The sequence below is a fragment of the Varanus komodoensis genome, unplaced genomic scaffold (genome assembly GCF_004798865.1).
Source record: "Varanus komodoensis strain SLA01 unplaced genomic scaffold, ASM479886v1 scaffold31, whole genome shotgun sequence".
In the NCBI taxonomy this organism is placed as follows: domain Eukaryota; kingdom Metazoa; phylum Chordata; class Lepidosauria; order Squamata; family Varanidae; genus Varanus; species Varanus komodoensis.
In genome coordinates this window covers 7645978-7661969 of record NW_025335780.1, presented here as the reverse complement: position 1 = coordinate 7661969, position 15992 = coordinate 7645978, and the positions used below count along the sequence as shown (strand labels likewise).

Genomic DNA, 15992 nt, shown 5'->3' with positions numbered 1-15992 from the left:
CCTGAGCTGGGCTTTCGCTCAGTTACCTAGAGGCAGGACTTGCCCACTCACGACATGGTTATCCGCAGTTCTAGGCCTGATTGGTGTAAAGCTTTTTCTGCGGGTTTAGCAAGGCTGCTTTCACAACACCGTTTACCAGGCGGCAACCAGCATTCTTGGCAGCTGTGGCTACGCACACGTTGCCCTTCTTGAGCAAACTGGAATGCCAAGGGTAAAAGCGGCGTCGAATCCTGACATTTTTGTCCTGCTGATAACAGCCCAACCTCCTTTTTCACAACCTGTTGTGAGACAGGTAGCAACTGTACTCAACTCTGCCAAAGCTTAATAGCCCACGGAAACATTTCCTGTATGCCATATTTACCTTAGTAACCCTTGTTAATGACAAAATTCTTGGCAGCGTATTGAGGACTTTGTCCTCGTCACTGAAACTCACAACCCCTCCTTTATATATTGTACTCTGGCAGTGCCGAGCTTATAAAAAGCAATAAATAAATCTGCAAGAACCAACATATCTCCATTTTCTAGTGCACCAGTCTAAAATAACAGCAATTATACTTTGAACCCATGGGACCTCACTTTCACACTCACGAGGAAATCTCTTTTCAGAGCATGTTTGCACAGTATACAATCTGTTTAGGGTAACTAGTCATGGCATCATGGCTTGTCATCCCAACCCAAACAAGCTCCTGCAGGGAGGGGGGCTATTTGGGGGTAACAAACCATCCTGACAATCCAGGGATGGTTCAGGCCATGACGGGTTGTCAGCCTGAGCAGCACATCCCTTGCATTTTCCCCCAGTCCTGAAATCGCAGCCAATTTCTGCTCACGTACTTCCCAGTCATTCAGTGTTAGCATAATTCTGTAGGTTTCCTTTTTAAAGAACTGTCAGGGAACCATAGTGACTACAGCAGGATGCATTCAAGAAAGGTGCCGCTGCTCTTTTTCCCCCTGTACCCGAACAATTGCCAGCTTAGCAATCGGATGCTGGCAAGCATCTAGCCAAAGGCAGCCTTGCTTCATCTACCTGCCACCTACTCTATTTCCCCACTCCCTCTGGCAGTGGGGCAGTTGCAGAAGCTGACCAGGCAGGGCTTCAACCGATCAGACAGTGCAGCGTGCAATTCTGCAAAAGCCCAGCAAAATCATCATGATCCTCTTCTGCTGCCAGTCACACATTTTGGTGGCACGGAAACATAAACCAAAAAATAAAGAGTGACAATTAGTAAGGCAGTTGCGGTGAGACCACAGTAAGTTCACTTTTGCAGTGAAGTTGCTCTGTAGCTTTCCCAGCAACCTGTGATGGAGTCACTCCGCTGTGTTCAGATGACAGGACAACCCATCAAGAGGAAGAACAACCCTAAAATAAGCCCTTAGTGCTCCAGGTGACTCCATTGGGATAGATACAGCTGGAATCCCACAGAGAGCTGTTGTATTTATGCATTCCAGGACTGCGTCTCACATACATCAAGAGTGCATGGAAGATCTCTCAGCCACATTCTGCATGGCAAGAGAAAAATTGCCCTCAGGAATAACCACCTTATTCTTAGTTATTAGAACCATTAGTAAACACATCTATCATTAGCCAACACAACAGATACAGTACCACAAATTCCCTCAAGTACCTCACGGCACAGCTTGCAATACCCTCACAGTAACACTGGAGTAGATCACAATCACAGTGCCCATTTCACAGATAGGCCCCTGGGGCTGGGCAGAAGTTGCTTCTCCGTGGGCATCTCATACAGGAACAGCTTGGTCAAAAGCTAGACCACAGAGGGGATGGTTCAAGCTCACAGGCCTTACCAATACACCGGACTTCCCTCCAGCTACTTTGGAATACAGCCATGCCACCAGCACCAAGCACAGCCTCTGTGAAACACCTTTCACGACACACCTGGAACGACACTCGCCATATGACCAGAGGGGACTGAGTGGACCCTCTGGATCCAGTTCCCCAGATTACCAGTTCACCAACTGGTACACCAGAAGGTGGATGCATGGAGCACCCCTCCACCCCACCCCACCCCACCCCACCCGAGAATACCCTCTTAGTAATTACAGGTTTAAAGGGATGGTTTCCATTTTTGCTTTTGCGTCTAAAAACTGTGGAACCTTCCATTCTGCATCTTTAAGCAATGTAGCCATTAATTAGTAAAGCAATTTAGTACATTTCGAATGTCAGCATATACCTAAATAAAAGGAAAATCACCAAGGATGGATGCTTCAGGTAAAACCTGCACAAATTAAATCAACTAATCTCAGCTACTTTTTACAGGCTTTTACATTTAAAAAATACGCATCAATATGATAATATATAAACTACTCTCTCCCTCTCCCTCTCCCTCTCCCTCTCCCTATATATATATACATACATACATACATACATACATATATATATATATATATATATATATATATATATGAGTAGTAACACCAAACATTATATCCTCAATTTAACTTACATAATACTGCACACTTACTTGACAGTAACTCGATTAGATAAATCCTGAAGGTCACCAGGATGAAAAAGCTGAGCTTCTTTTAATCCAAGATTTTCACAAGCTTTCAAAAACACATTGATATTATCCTGTGAAGAGAAGTGGAAAGTGATTGCTTAGTTAAGCAAAAGGAAGAAACTGCAAATCGGTAAGCCAAAGTTTCAAAGTCCTTTATAGAGAGAGAAAAGATCAGCCTCCTGGATCATAAATGCTAGTAATATTTCATATGAATCGCTGGGCTGAATACTGATCACGGTAACTGACAGACCAAGTTAAAGATTACCAGGTATAAAGCAAAAACGCTCAGCCAGCAAGCAGCAATCTACATTGGATGTCAGCTCTGCAAACAAACGCCCTCTTTCTAACTTTGCATGACAAGCCTCACCTCTCACATTTAAAAATAACTCCAGCTACTGACATTCACCCACCCAGAAATGGTTGGCAACGGAGGAATTAAGAGGAGGAACTTGGTTTCTATGATTACAGATTGATCATAGAGCACTGCACCTGGAATCTGGCTTTGGTTGCCGAGAAGGCTAATATACGTGTGTGTTACAGAGGGACAGAGAATGCAAATGAAAGGCAAGAGCAAATGGAGAGGACAAACCTGTAGTTTTCATTGGGTAAACTAAGAAACATAGGTGCGGTTTAGCTGACTACACCTGCTCTGGGCAAACTGCTTATTGAACTAGTGAGTGAATCCACGTACTGGCAACAGGACAGGAAAGATTTTGCAGCTGAACTTTTTGTTCAAAGGATATGCCTATCCAAAGGGTGTCCAGCTTGTAAGCATTACATTCCATCAAAGGGCATTTGGAAAACTGAAATTGCTGTGTCGAATGACAAGGCAGTAGTAATGAACACATGCAGTTAAGTATCCTAAAAGTAGCACATAATCATGTACAAAAGCTATTAGTAACACCAGATATTCAGGATCCTACTTAGTTGTAATAATCCTGATGTTATACTCCTTTCTCTCCACTAATGATAAAGTGCATGACTGCAGTAGACCTGGTTTTCCTTTCTATTTTTTGACAGCAGAAGAAAAAGAAGGCAAATAAATTGAGCCTTCATCCAGAGAAGTTAATCTGGAAGGTCAAAAGGCAGATCAGGGAACACGGATTCGGCTAGTTCTGGAAGGGCTACACTCTCTTAAAGAGTTGGGCTTGCATTTGGGTGCGTTCCAGGGTTCAGGCCCGATTCTGCCTTGTGGCCGTGGCCAGAGGCACATTTGAACAGCTGAGGTGACTGTACCAGCCACACCTGTTCCTAGAGACGTCTGATGCATGCCTCCCGTGCGGACTGCTGTACCATCTGGACTCCGGGCGGAGCTGCCTTGGAAAGCGATGCAAAACGGCAGCTGGCACAGAAGAGCCGGGACAGACAAGTGGCAGGGGACAGAAACCCCTTCACGGAAACAGTGCCATTGGCTGCCAGTATGTCTCCAGCATCGATTCAAAGTGCCACGTGTGACTTATACAGCTTGGTAATAGTCTAGCTGAAAGGCCACGTTCTCCCAAACAAGTTTGCCAAGAGGCACAACTAGTGGGGATGCAAAACTGGCCTGTCTTGGTGGGTGCTCCCACGTTTCGGAACTCCCTGCCGAAACAGTGCGCAACGCCTCTTCTTTTGTCCTCCTCCAAGCAGGAAAAGGCAGTTTTACTCGAGGAGGCCTGGATGTGCAAGCTGTTAGTTGCTCCAAAGCTGTGTTTAAAAGGTTGGATGCTATTTATTTTATAGATATTTTTGTCCTTTTATGTTATCTGTTTTTGTGCCATGTTTGCATTAATATTTAAACCTACATTTTATTATTGCTAGCAGTTCTTGTGCCATTTTCAACAGAAAGTTGTGATATAAATTAAATAAACTTAATTTGACACGTGGATCAATGGTTCTGGAGATAGTTTATTTATTTATTTTTCAATTTATATCCTGCCTTTTTCCTACAAAGGGCTCAAGGCAGCTTATATCCTCCTCCTCCATCTTATCCCCACAACAACAACCCTGTGAGGTAGGTTGGGCTGAGAGTCTCTGACTGGCCCAAAGTCACCCAGTTGGCTCCATGGCTGAGCGGGGACTAGAACCCGGATCGTCTGAGTCCCAATCTCACGCTCTTAACCACTACACCACACTTGGCTTACAATACTGAATACTGGTTCTCTTTTTTAAAAACAGTAACATCAATCCATTGCATAGATGGTTATTATCTTGTACCACACAAATGCATACAAAAACACATATCCTTCATGACATCTATTCCCACTCTATAATCTTAAAACCATTCCTCCATGGCATACCCATTTCCACATAGGTTTTTTTAATGAAGCAATCCGAAGCATCCTTTTGTTTTGTTTCGTTTTATCGCAAAGTCGTGCCCAACCCATCAGAATCACATGGGCAACATTCCTCCAGGCTCTCCTGTCCTCCACCATCCCTTGGAATCCACCCAAACTCACACCAACTGCTTCAGTGTCTTCATCCAGCCACCCCATCCTCTGCCGTCCCCTTCCCCTTTTGCTGTCCATCGTTCCCAGCATTAGGCTCTTCTCCAGTGAGTCAGGGCCATCTTAACAGCATTATGGGCCCCGGGCAAAGCAGTGTGCTGGGGCCCCTACGACAACTACAACTACTGTTAATTTTGGAAGTTTTCCAATTTTCCAAAGGTTAACATACACGGATTAGTTTGGGGCCCACAGGCAAGTGCCCATCAGGCCCATGCGTTAAGACAGTCCTGCAGTGAGTCCTTCCTTCTCACTAGATGGTCAAAGTATTTGAGTTTCATCTTCAGTATCTGGCCTTCCAAAGAGCAGTCAGGGTTGGTTTCCTTTAAGACTGACTGGTTTGATCTCTTTGCAGTGCAGGGGACTCTCGGGAGTCTTCTCCAGCATATGCATGCTTATTTTTTATTTATTTTATACTTGTATTCCACCTTTTTTTTCCTTTTAAGACATTCAAGGCAGCTTACAAAATTCTCCTCCTCCTCTCACACTTATCCCCACAACAACAACCCTGTGAGGTAGGCTGGGCTAAGAGTCTGCCGCTGGCCCAAAGCCACCCAGTGAGCTCTGTGGCTGAGCGGGGACTCGAACCTGGACCTCCCGAGCCCCAGTTCTGCGGCCCTGCGGGCTTAGCCACTACACCACAGCGGCTCCGCACCATTCTGTTCAGGCAGAATGGAGTCCGACACCTTACAGAATTTCCACAGTGGCCACAATGCAAAATTTCAGTCTTTTTAAGCATTCTTAGAATTGCTTTCTTAGACTGTCCAGGGCTATTACTTAGCTTACATATACTGCTTGAATAGGTCTGTGGTTGCCAAAAATTGCATTTTCTTGCCATTCTTAAGGCTAGAAAGGACTGAAGGGAAAAAAATAAAGATTCTTTTAGGGGGCAGATTTTTTCCACGACAGACTCATGCAATTTTAAAGATTAAAAAGATCATCAGATTATAGAAACACTTATTTGTTTTCATTTTATAGAGCCATGCACTGATTGCATAGATCCAATTTAGGACTGGATGCCTAAATCCCGCATTCTTGTCAATTCCATATGGCCAGTACCCTCCAAGTAGTTCGGCTGTTTGTTTAATCAAAGAAAGAAAGCAACCTCTCGGGGTGGGAGTCATCTTTCTCCTTATGTAACAAATTTGAAGCTTGCTATGCACGCCCCAACGCAATGACATCACATTATTCAGCCAAGGGCCAGCCACTTTTCATCAGCAGCAGAAATACAAGTTATGGCACATCTTTAACATACAACCGCACTGCGGAATGGGTGGGGGAGGCTGACTAATGAGAACATTTGGATTAAGGTGGAGGACCTGTCCATGGACAGAATTAACTGACAAGCTGGACCTCCTTCCACTTTTATCGAGAGGATTCCAGTGCCAGCTGATGTACTATGCCAATGGATGTACTGCACTCAAAACTAAAATTAGGTTTAGTAACTATTAATAATTAGCATGGACAGATGGACAGATACACACAGTCTACCCAGTACAAAGTTTTTAGTCGGCTGTACTGTACATGCACTTTTTCCAAAGTTTAACATACACGGATTAGTTTGGGGCCCCCCGAGGCTTCAGCGAATGGGGCAGCATAAAAATGTTTTAATAAATAATAAATAAATAAATATTCAGTGTTTATTTTGACCCCCTTAATTCGCACTAGATTTTTAACAATTCCCTTAATACTCCCAAGATTTCACCAAGAACACTATGTCAAAATAGTCTGGTCAGACCAAGAGCTTTATTTGTAGGTTCTAATAAATTAAGATGGTGTAATGTCATTGCACCAATATGCTAAAACACACCCATTCCAACGTTTAGTAGTTGCTATTTACATCACTGAGTGTCAAATAAAGGGTACCCAACCTTCTTAGGCAGGTCATATTGTTTCTTTTTATATTAAAAGGCACTTAAAAAAGCAAAAATGTTTCTTTCAGAGTTATCTCAGTTCCAATCAACTTTGTCATTGGATGTTTTTGTGCCAGTCATGTTTATATTCCTTTCTGAGTTATTTTATTTGTGTCCAGCCTTTCTATCAAAAATGGCACTCCGGGTGGTAGGCAGAAACAAAACAGATGTAAACAACAGTTCATTAAACTACAAATAATAAAATTCAAAAATGAATAATTATAAAAAAAAATAGTGAGAACAGCAAACAAGCCAAGAGAATAAAGGCCTTCTTAGATAAAGCGGTTTTTGCCTGCCAAGGGAAGAACAATGAAGGAAAAGAGATGACGCCTTTCAAATATTTTCCTCTCACAATTGACTGTACACCCATCCTTCACACCTTCTTATCCTTGGGCAAGGGCAGGATGGGATTGTAGGGGTCGAAACAAATATAACAAACCAAGATCAAGGGCAGAAATATGTCAGTGTTCATTTAAAATAATTGATATCCTGGTTTTCATCCCTAAGATGATCAGAGACGCACATGCTATAAGCTGTATAATATAACCAAGCTGTAACTAACAGCCACAACAATATTTAGGGAGCGTTAAAATGCAACTGAAGCAGCCGTACGGGGAAGCCCCAGAGGGGATTGCCACGGAAAGGGAATCAGCTTCAAGTGCTGGGTACATCTGCTTTGTGCAATGGTGCTGGGGAAATGCAGTATCTTCACCAACTTTATTGCCCCAGAAGAGCTGCTAAAATGAGTTTCAGCTTATGTATTTTTTCCGATGTATATCCTGCCTTTTTCCTACAAAAGCCTCAAGGCAGCTTACATCACTTCCTCCATCTTATCCCCACAACAACAACCCTGTGAGGTAGGTTGGGCTGAGAGTCTGTGACTGGCCCAAAGTCACCCAGCTGGCTCCATGGCCGAGTGGGGACTAGAACCCAGATCGCCTGAGTCCCAGTCCCACGATCTTCACCACCACACCACCCTGGCTCTCTATTTGGTCAGACTCATTGTGTTTTACTGTTGTTTTTATTGTTTTTACTGTTTGGTTTGGCTGAGCTGACCAAGGTTGGGCTCCACTGGACTGAAGAGAAAACTCAGAAGTAAGTCAAGTCTCTCTTGCAGAGGTTGGCTAGATCAGCCAGTAGACTTGTCAACGTATTGCCAGGAAAAGCCTTACTCAAATCAGTCAGGCTCTTGAGGCAGACCATGCTAATATGCCTTCCAGCAAAGAGAGTCCCAACCTCACCAGAGGGGTGAACAGACCATAACAACAGATCCAAGTGAAAGTTCCTCCAACTCTGGGTCACCCTCAATTCCATCTGAGCAGAAAACAAAGCCAAAGTTTTGACATCTGAATGTGAGGAAGCAAAAATTGTTCGGGCCAGAGGTCATGGTAGCCCCGGGCCATGCCTTCAGGGAATCCCAGCGTGGCACTCTGGAAGGACAAGGACTGTTCTGGATGTAATTGCAATAGGCCACCACAGCCCCACAGCTCTGTCCCCAAGACCTGTGATGCAGACAAACAGAAACCCATCTAGGCAAAGTGCACACAGGTGCACATGCAGAGAGAGAGAGAGAGAGAGAGAGAGAGAGAGATGCTCCCTGATTCACCCATCCAAGTCTCTGTAATGCAAGCCAGGTTGACTTACTCCTCCAGGATTAGAACAGAAATGAGACTTGTCTTCTTATTCATCAAATAAGAAGCCTTCAACAAGAAACAGCTGAGACCTCATGTTTTAACAGCACTAAATATCCTGTCTTAAAATGAGTTCTAGGTTTTGTTTTGAGAGAACTAATTGAAGCCCTCATCTTGCCCTCAAGCTGAGGACTCCAACCACTTACACGATAATATTTCACAGAGAAGTCCCTGGTTGAGATTAGCTGTCTTGGGATACTTTCTGCCCCTCCAGATAGGTAATGAAACAGCAGAACGGTCTAGAAGGGGAAGGGCTGGAGTGCTTCTCCCACACTCCCAATGGCCTAGGGCAATAGCCTACAAAGAGTTCTGAAATAGCAGCCTTATTTAAATTGACAAACTCATTTTTTTTTCCTAGTAAACTGTTCATAAACTTGTCACATGCATCCTGAACCAGTGAGTTTTCTGGAAAATATTCTAATCCCATACAATAACTGGAATCTGCTTCACCGTGTTTAAAATACAAAATAAAAGCCGAGATTAATTTTATATATTGGATAAGAGCTCAAGCATTTTTCCAATACCCAAAGAAATACTTACTTACAAAAAACACTTAACTGATTAATGGAAAATGCAAAATAAAAGGAAAACCAAAAAGAAGCCTGCTTGACGTTATTAAAGGGCAAATTCCAAAGCATGGCTTGGAAATTATTTTTATTGGTATATTTGCAATGCCTTCTCCAAGGGAGGTTTGGCTGGTGGCCACAAGAATGAAGGCCTTCTCTGTGGTAGCCCCCAAACTGTAAAATGATCTCCTTACTGAGGTCTGCCTAGAACTGACTTTACTACTCTTTTGGCACCTTTTTTGACGAGGCGTTTACCAATTCCAAATAGCACAGGGAGCACTGCTGGTCGTTTTTTCAGCAGATCTAGATTAAGGACTGGCTTTAGATGTTTAGCTGTAAAAGTGTTTAGCTGTAAAAGTGCTTTCAGTTTGTTCAGGTAGTTTAATGATATTTTATTCTTTACTTTCTTTTGTTCCTATTTATTAACTGTTGTTCATTGACCAGAGAGCTTCATCTATTGGGTGGTAAAAATTACATAAATGGCTAACACATGTAAGATCAACAATTATCAGGCCCCTGTCATTCTGACTGGCTGAATTACTTAACCAGTAAGAGGAAACCTGCCACAGCTGGAAAGCTGAAAACTTCTTAATCCTGCAATACATTGCTCTGAAACGACACCACGACATGTAGCAACGGGGATCTAAAATTTGCCCACGTGCATTCAGAAGTACAATAACTTACCATTCCCCCCCAAGAATTCACCAAGTCATGCAGTTTTAGATTTCTAGGACAACAACAGGGTCTGGGGGTAAGAAGATATGGCTTTTGAGATGAAAAGTGACCCTACACCTCTATGGGAACAGAGGTGGGGCAATGGATCCACGCCTGCAAAATGATATGCCTGGGAGTTGCCAAGCTGATCAGGTGGCAAGTGATCCCATTTCGGAGTAACTAGCCTTCTCGGTACGTCTGACATGTGATTGCTTTCCAGATTTCCGCACACCCTCGTTGTGGAGACATGTCGCAAGAAAATAAACCAAGCAAGAGAGGGGCTCCTGCCAGGCCCTTCCTCTACCAAACATGCTCCTTCCCTTATCCTTAGACTATACCCTTCCAGGTGGCAAGAGTACCTGCACAGAGAGAGGGAGAGCAGGGAGGAGTTTTTCCTCTTGCTCATATTTGCACAGCTTCTTCGTGCTCTGGCTTGCCAGGATCCAGCGGCCCATAAGCCACAATGACCCAGAATTCCAGGTTAGCATAAATGCATAAGTGCACTGAGTGGAAAACAACTTTAAGTAACAATGCATCCCTTTTGTGTTAAGGACAATTCCTAATCAATTTTACTGAGGAAAGATACAATTTAATATTCCTTATGATTCCAAACACCTAAACCACTGCATTCCTAGATTCAACCCTTCTTTTATCTTAGCAATTGTGAATGAATACTGTCTCATCAAGATGCAGTGGGGTGTTTGGAGGGGAGAGGAATTCTATGCCACAAGCTCTGATCAACAGAGCTACATAAGCTTGTATAAAACATCAGGCATCCATTATGTTGACCATAATAACTTATGATTCAACACTCGGTCTGGAACTCTGCTTTGAGCTACGCAAGATAATCAAGCTAAAGCTGCCCACTGCTACCTGCATCCAGTTTATTCCTAAATAGCTTTTCATCACACATATATTAGGATACCTTATTTTCTTTATCTTCTACAGGGGACCGATCCCAAGCCTAGAAATCCCAGAATTCCCAGACACCAGCTGCAGCTTAAACTGACATTCCAGCTTAATTTGCACGAGGCAACAATCCATCCCAGCAAATAGCCAGGATGCCCGGTTGTTCTGTGAGTCTGATGGATGCACTGCATTGAGTGGGAGTCGGAAGGAGCCTGCAAGGCCATCAGGTCCAGGCCCCTGCTCCGCTTCCGCGTGTGGGCACCCATCTGGCTGCGAGCCCGTGCCTTTCCAGCTTAGCAAAGGTGACTCAACATGCTCGCCTGACATGCAGCCACGCAGGCAGGCCCACTGACCGACTGGGCTCACTGCAGCCCTTGGCTCCCTCTCCCTGCTCATTCCTCCAAGGGACACTGGCAAGAAGCGACTCTCTTCTCTTTTACAGCCATAAACAGGGTGAGCCAATTTTCAGCTTGCCACAACTGGCAGGAGCTCGGGCCCTAAAGCGTGGTGGGGTCAACCTCCGACTTCTGCTGGGAAAACGTGCCTGCTGCCCCCTGCCAGCCCTCTGCATGTTGCTCCAGACAAGGCTGGCCTTCCACCCCGCACACGCACTGCTCTCCAGGCCTGACTTCTGTTTGTTCCATGAGGACAAAGAATAATGAAATGCCCTGAAGTCCAACGGGAGGCCTCCGGAACAGAAGGTCGGGGTGCCTGTTCTGCTCCATGCATTGCAGAAAGGATACTTGCATGCCACATGAGGGGGAACGTCTTGGGAGGCCGGTCGCGGTGTGTGATCTGCCCCGCTTCTTGCAGGAGAGCAGGTGCCTCCAGCAGCAGAAGGTGATGCTCATCTGGGCAGCTGTCCGAAGAGGGCCACCCTTGCTCGTGGCTTGGGGTACCTTCCCAAGGATGGCCACTTGGTGCTGCCACGGGTGCAGAACAGCTTCTGACAGCCAGTTTGAGTCTACTGTCCCCAGTACACACATGGTCATGAGGAGCAGCCAGGGATTTTTGGCTCTTCTCACCAAGTGGTTCTCACCCACAGCCAGTTGTGTGGTTCAGCTTCAGACAATTCAACAAGCCATCATGGGCGTCAACAACCATCATGGGTTCTCAGCGTGGGGTGCTTGGAAAAAACAGGCTCTGTTTTCATAACCCAATTTACCTACAAGAGCAAACCGTGGAGAGCTGTCCTTTCATCCACACCATCCCTGGATTTACTTATCTCCAGGCTATATCACAGACAGTTTCAACTCGCTGACGCTCCAGAAGACTCCAGGTGTACTTAATGCAGTGAACGCTATGAAGGGATCACCTCTATGCTTTACCCAGGCCGTGAAAAATCGAAAGCCAACACTGGTTCAGTCGAGGGGCATGACGTGTGCAGAACCCCGACTGGGGGCAGGAATGCATCGCGCGTCTGTGGCATGGCTCCACGTGCTCCACCCAGCTCTCTCTCTGCCCTGCTTCCACCTCGTCTTGAACAGTCATGCCTGGCCAGAAGCAAGGCCACGTGAGTGGGGACCCCGCCTGCTGAGCGACAATCCCACACCCGCAGCTTACGGGCTTTGGGTCCTTCGCACACTTTGCCCAAAGAATGGGTTCGCCAGCATTCCTGCGTGTTTGTGGGCTTGAACCCAGCTGTGTGGACAGGGCTAAGCATGGGAAAGAAGCCCAGCAGGCACAAGGAAGCCTAATTCCAGATGAATGTTTGCATGCCTGGTATAATCTATTCCCTACCTATGGACATACACAGAGAGCATAATTACAAGGCATTAGTAAAAGTTGTCTCCATTAAAATATTCTTACTGGACACATCAAATTTCACTGCTATTAGTACAGTTACAGTTACACCTAGTTATACCAGCATTTGCCTTTAAAAATGTTGCATTGCTACTGTATTAAGGCAAGTTTTACTTCTCCAGGATATACAACAATTATAGTAAATTAAGTTGCTCTCTCCATGATGTGCCTGAACCAGTTCATCTCCACCAAGTATTTGCTAACTACAGTATAAACCAGCATTTAAAATTAGGCAATGAAAGAGAAGAGAAAATAACAACTGATTTAAGTGAAAATGTATACATGGTTGTGACAAAGGGAAAAAAAAGAGGACGATCCAAAGACTAGAAACATGTGGCTGAGAATCACTGCTTATATGAAAATATAACTAACTGAAGTTTCAATAACTGTGTTGATTTTAATTATCTAACAGCCTTTGATGATCCCACGGAAGTTTCAAAGAGGTATCCAATTCTCTGTCTTTCTCTCTTTCATTTTCATCCTAGCTTTTGAACCCACTTCTTCCGGCAGCATAAAAAAAAAGGACATTGAACACGTCTTCCACAGATCATGCAAGGGCTTCAATTTCTTTAACAAGTTTAGGAAGCTGGGGCTTTAGCAGTGTGTTGTCCTCATTTTCATAAGCATGGTAACAAAGACTCATGCATGCCCAGGTCTACACGAAGTCATGCCCTAAAAACCTATTAGTCTTGTCGTCTGACTGACAAGATGATTGATTTCAAGGTGAAGAGCAGGTGAACTCTCAAGGTAACGTATTATCTGGAAACGCAGCAGGGGACAGACTGATTCAAAGATCAGAGATCTCCCCCACTGCATTAGGCCAGTCTTGCATCTGCTGCTTATTAACAGACTGTGACCACTGCTGTGTTTTACCACTGTAAGCTCAGAACATCCCCACGGAGGCCTTCCACATAGATGGCACGGAGCTCAGGAGTTCGCGGTTTCATCCAGGGTCAACCAAACAGCAATGATGGTGCATCACAGGCTCTCTCTCGTTAAACCGGTGCTGGAAATAGAACTCGACGGAGGCTCCAAGTTGCCTGGATTCAGACAGCTGCCCAGGAAGTGTTAAGGGCAGGGCAAATCTTGCACATTCCTCATCCACCCATTGTCAGGTTTGGCAATGCTGGGCCTCCCACACTGCAGCCGGCAGAAAAACAAGTAGCCGGCACAAAAATGCGACAGGCAGCCTGATCCTGAAGGCTGCCTGAAGCCGCTTGCTCTGCTTGACCTGTTTTGGCTCAGAGCTGGCAGGCTGCCGGCTGCCGGCACCAGCGGCAGGCCAGAAATACAATGCAGAACGATCTCTGAACATTATGCTATCTGGCAGGCAAAAGTATGCTTAGCCTATGCAGCAGCCATGACCTTTGAACGCCTGAGCTCCACTGCTGTGTTTAATCATCCACAAATATCATTTGTTGACTTGTTTGTGCCTCCACTGTGAACATTATCCCCAAGGGATCAAGACACACCCGCGGCGGTCAACTATGCAGTGCAGCATAACTGCAGCGGACATTTCAGGCACGGTGCTCAAGGGTCTAAGACGCGGACGGAAAACCTTCTTGCTTGGGAAGGCCTGCCAGTTTCAAATTGCAGAGTCGTGGAGAACATACATTCATTTCCACGTTATCTACTCAAAACGCCACGCTCCAGCAGATCTATAGAAAGTGCAACACGTAAGGATAGAGGCTTGCCCTCTCCTTGCATCTTGTCTAATGCCGAATTATAAGCCAGCCTCTTGGTGAGCAAAGCAGAATTTTGGTCACCGAGTTCAGTTATTTGTAGGACAGGCTCGGCCCAGCTATAGACCTATCAAGTCTGCCTTTGGTCTACAGACTCACCATTCCATTGAGAATTAACCATAAGGACCAAAATGGCTATGAGTCACTTCCGAAGGACTCAGAGTGATGCTGGCGTGGAAGGAACAACTCAGTGGTTCCTCTCTATGAAATTCTAAAACATTACCATGCAAGTGGCTCATGTGCCGAGGCCAAAGGCAATGAAGAAAGGGGCAAGCAAAGAGTTATGGGAGAAAGGCCTGGACTTTCCCCACGTCTAGCTCAACTGGAATATTGCTGGCCGTCTCCTACCAGCAACATCTCTCGAATCCACAAGACAACCAAAACTGCTTCATTACTCAGTGTCTTTCTCCTTACAAATTAACAAAATACTGAATTTGGATTCCAACGGTGCTTATCACCCTCTCAATAGAAATGTCAATAAGCTGAGAAAAGTTTTCAGCAAAATTATCTTTACCCAGCGCTGGGACAGTTGATCTTCATCTTTCCCAATTTGAGGAAAAAAATATGAAGAAACCAAGTGTTCTAGACAATCGTCACTACTTTAGTTTCAAATGTCCTACCTTTTAATATGCTTATTAAGAAACATGTAATTTTAAACTAAAGGAAGTTAGAAGACGTAGTGCTACCAATGGTACTAGGCATTTTGGGGACATCAGCAAAGGGAAGAGTGATAAGAGCACATGTATATGCAAATTAAATCCATTTTGGATCCAGTTGTGATTTTATACTTAGAACTCTAAGTATCATGATGTTTCAGTCCATTGGTACTTCAAGTCCCTGCTAGTATACTCATGCACATTTATAATAAATATTTTCATCATCAAGTAATGTGAATATACCAAGCAATGGTACTTATTCTCTTTTCTCTCTCAAACATGACGGGTTTAGCTATCTCAAAATTCTGTTCGAGTACATGGAAACATGACCAATCTATAGAAAGCTTGGGAGACTTCGGATTTTATTATTTTTAAAAAATGCCTTGCATCTGGCAACAGCAAAATGAAAAAAAAGTATTTAGCATGGGTTCTATGAAAGATGTATAAATTGCAGTGCTGACATTATCCTTCCCCAACAGTCCCCAATATGATATGCCCGCAATGGATTTTGAATCTCCGCGGAAGGGGCTGGGGTTTGTGTAGGGCAGAGAAAGCCAAGTCATGCAAGCGGACTTGTGCTCGCAGAAGCTGGATCTTGCTTACTGTGCTCAAGGCACCAGAAGGTTTGAACCAATGATCCAAGCAGCAGTCCCAGGAAGAATTGTGAAACACCCTCTGCTGTGACCGTGTGCCAGAAAGGCATGCGGCCGATGGTATTGCTGCTGCCAAGTCAGCAGGGATCAGATAAATTCTACACTAACCTAATAATCTGCCTGGCTTTAGAACCCAAACAGTTCAAGACTTGCTTCGGGACTACCCATTTCAGCTTCCTTTCAGACCACCAGCCTTGACATTATACTGCTTACAAGAAGATAACATCTAGAAGTCTGAAAATGTGTCTGCATACAAAAATCTCCCACACCCAGATTGGTGCATCTCCTCTGTGGCTCAAATACGAAAATAGCAGCCTCCCTATCCCTGTATGACATCATCTTCGAA

The 15992-nt window shown here is 44.7% G+C and overlaps 1 protein-coding gene across 13 annotated transcripts in view; it reads right to left on the bottom strand.

Moving 5' to 3' along the window:
• Positions 1-15992, bottom strand: part of LMO7 (LIM domain 7) — a 136469-nt gene that overhangs the window by 72461 nt on the left and 48016 nt on the right. For 10 of the 13 annotated variants that reach the window (XM_044437733.1, XM_044437738.1, XM_044437736.1 and 7 more), the window contains exon 4: positions 2481-2587. The gene's annotated coding sequence lies outside the window, so the exon portion shown is untranslated. The other 3 variants (XM_044437745.1, XM_044437746.1, XM_044437743.1) reach the window with 3 other exon arrangements.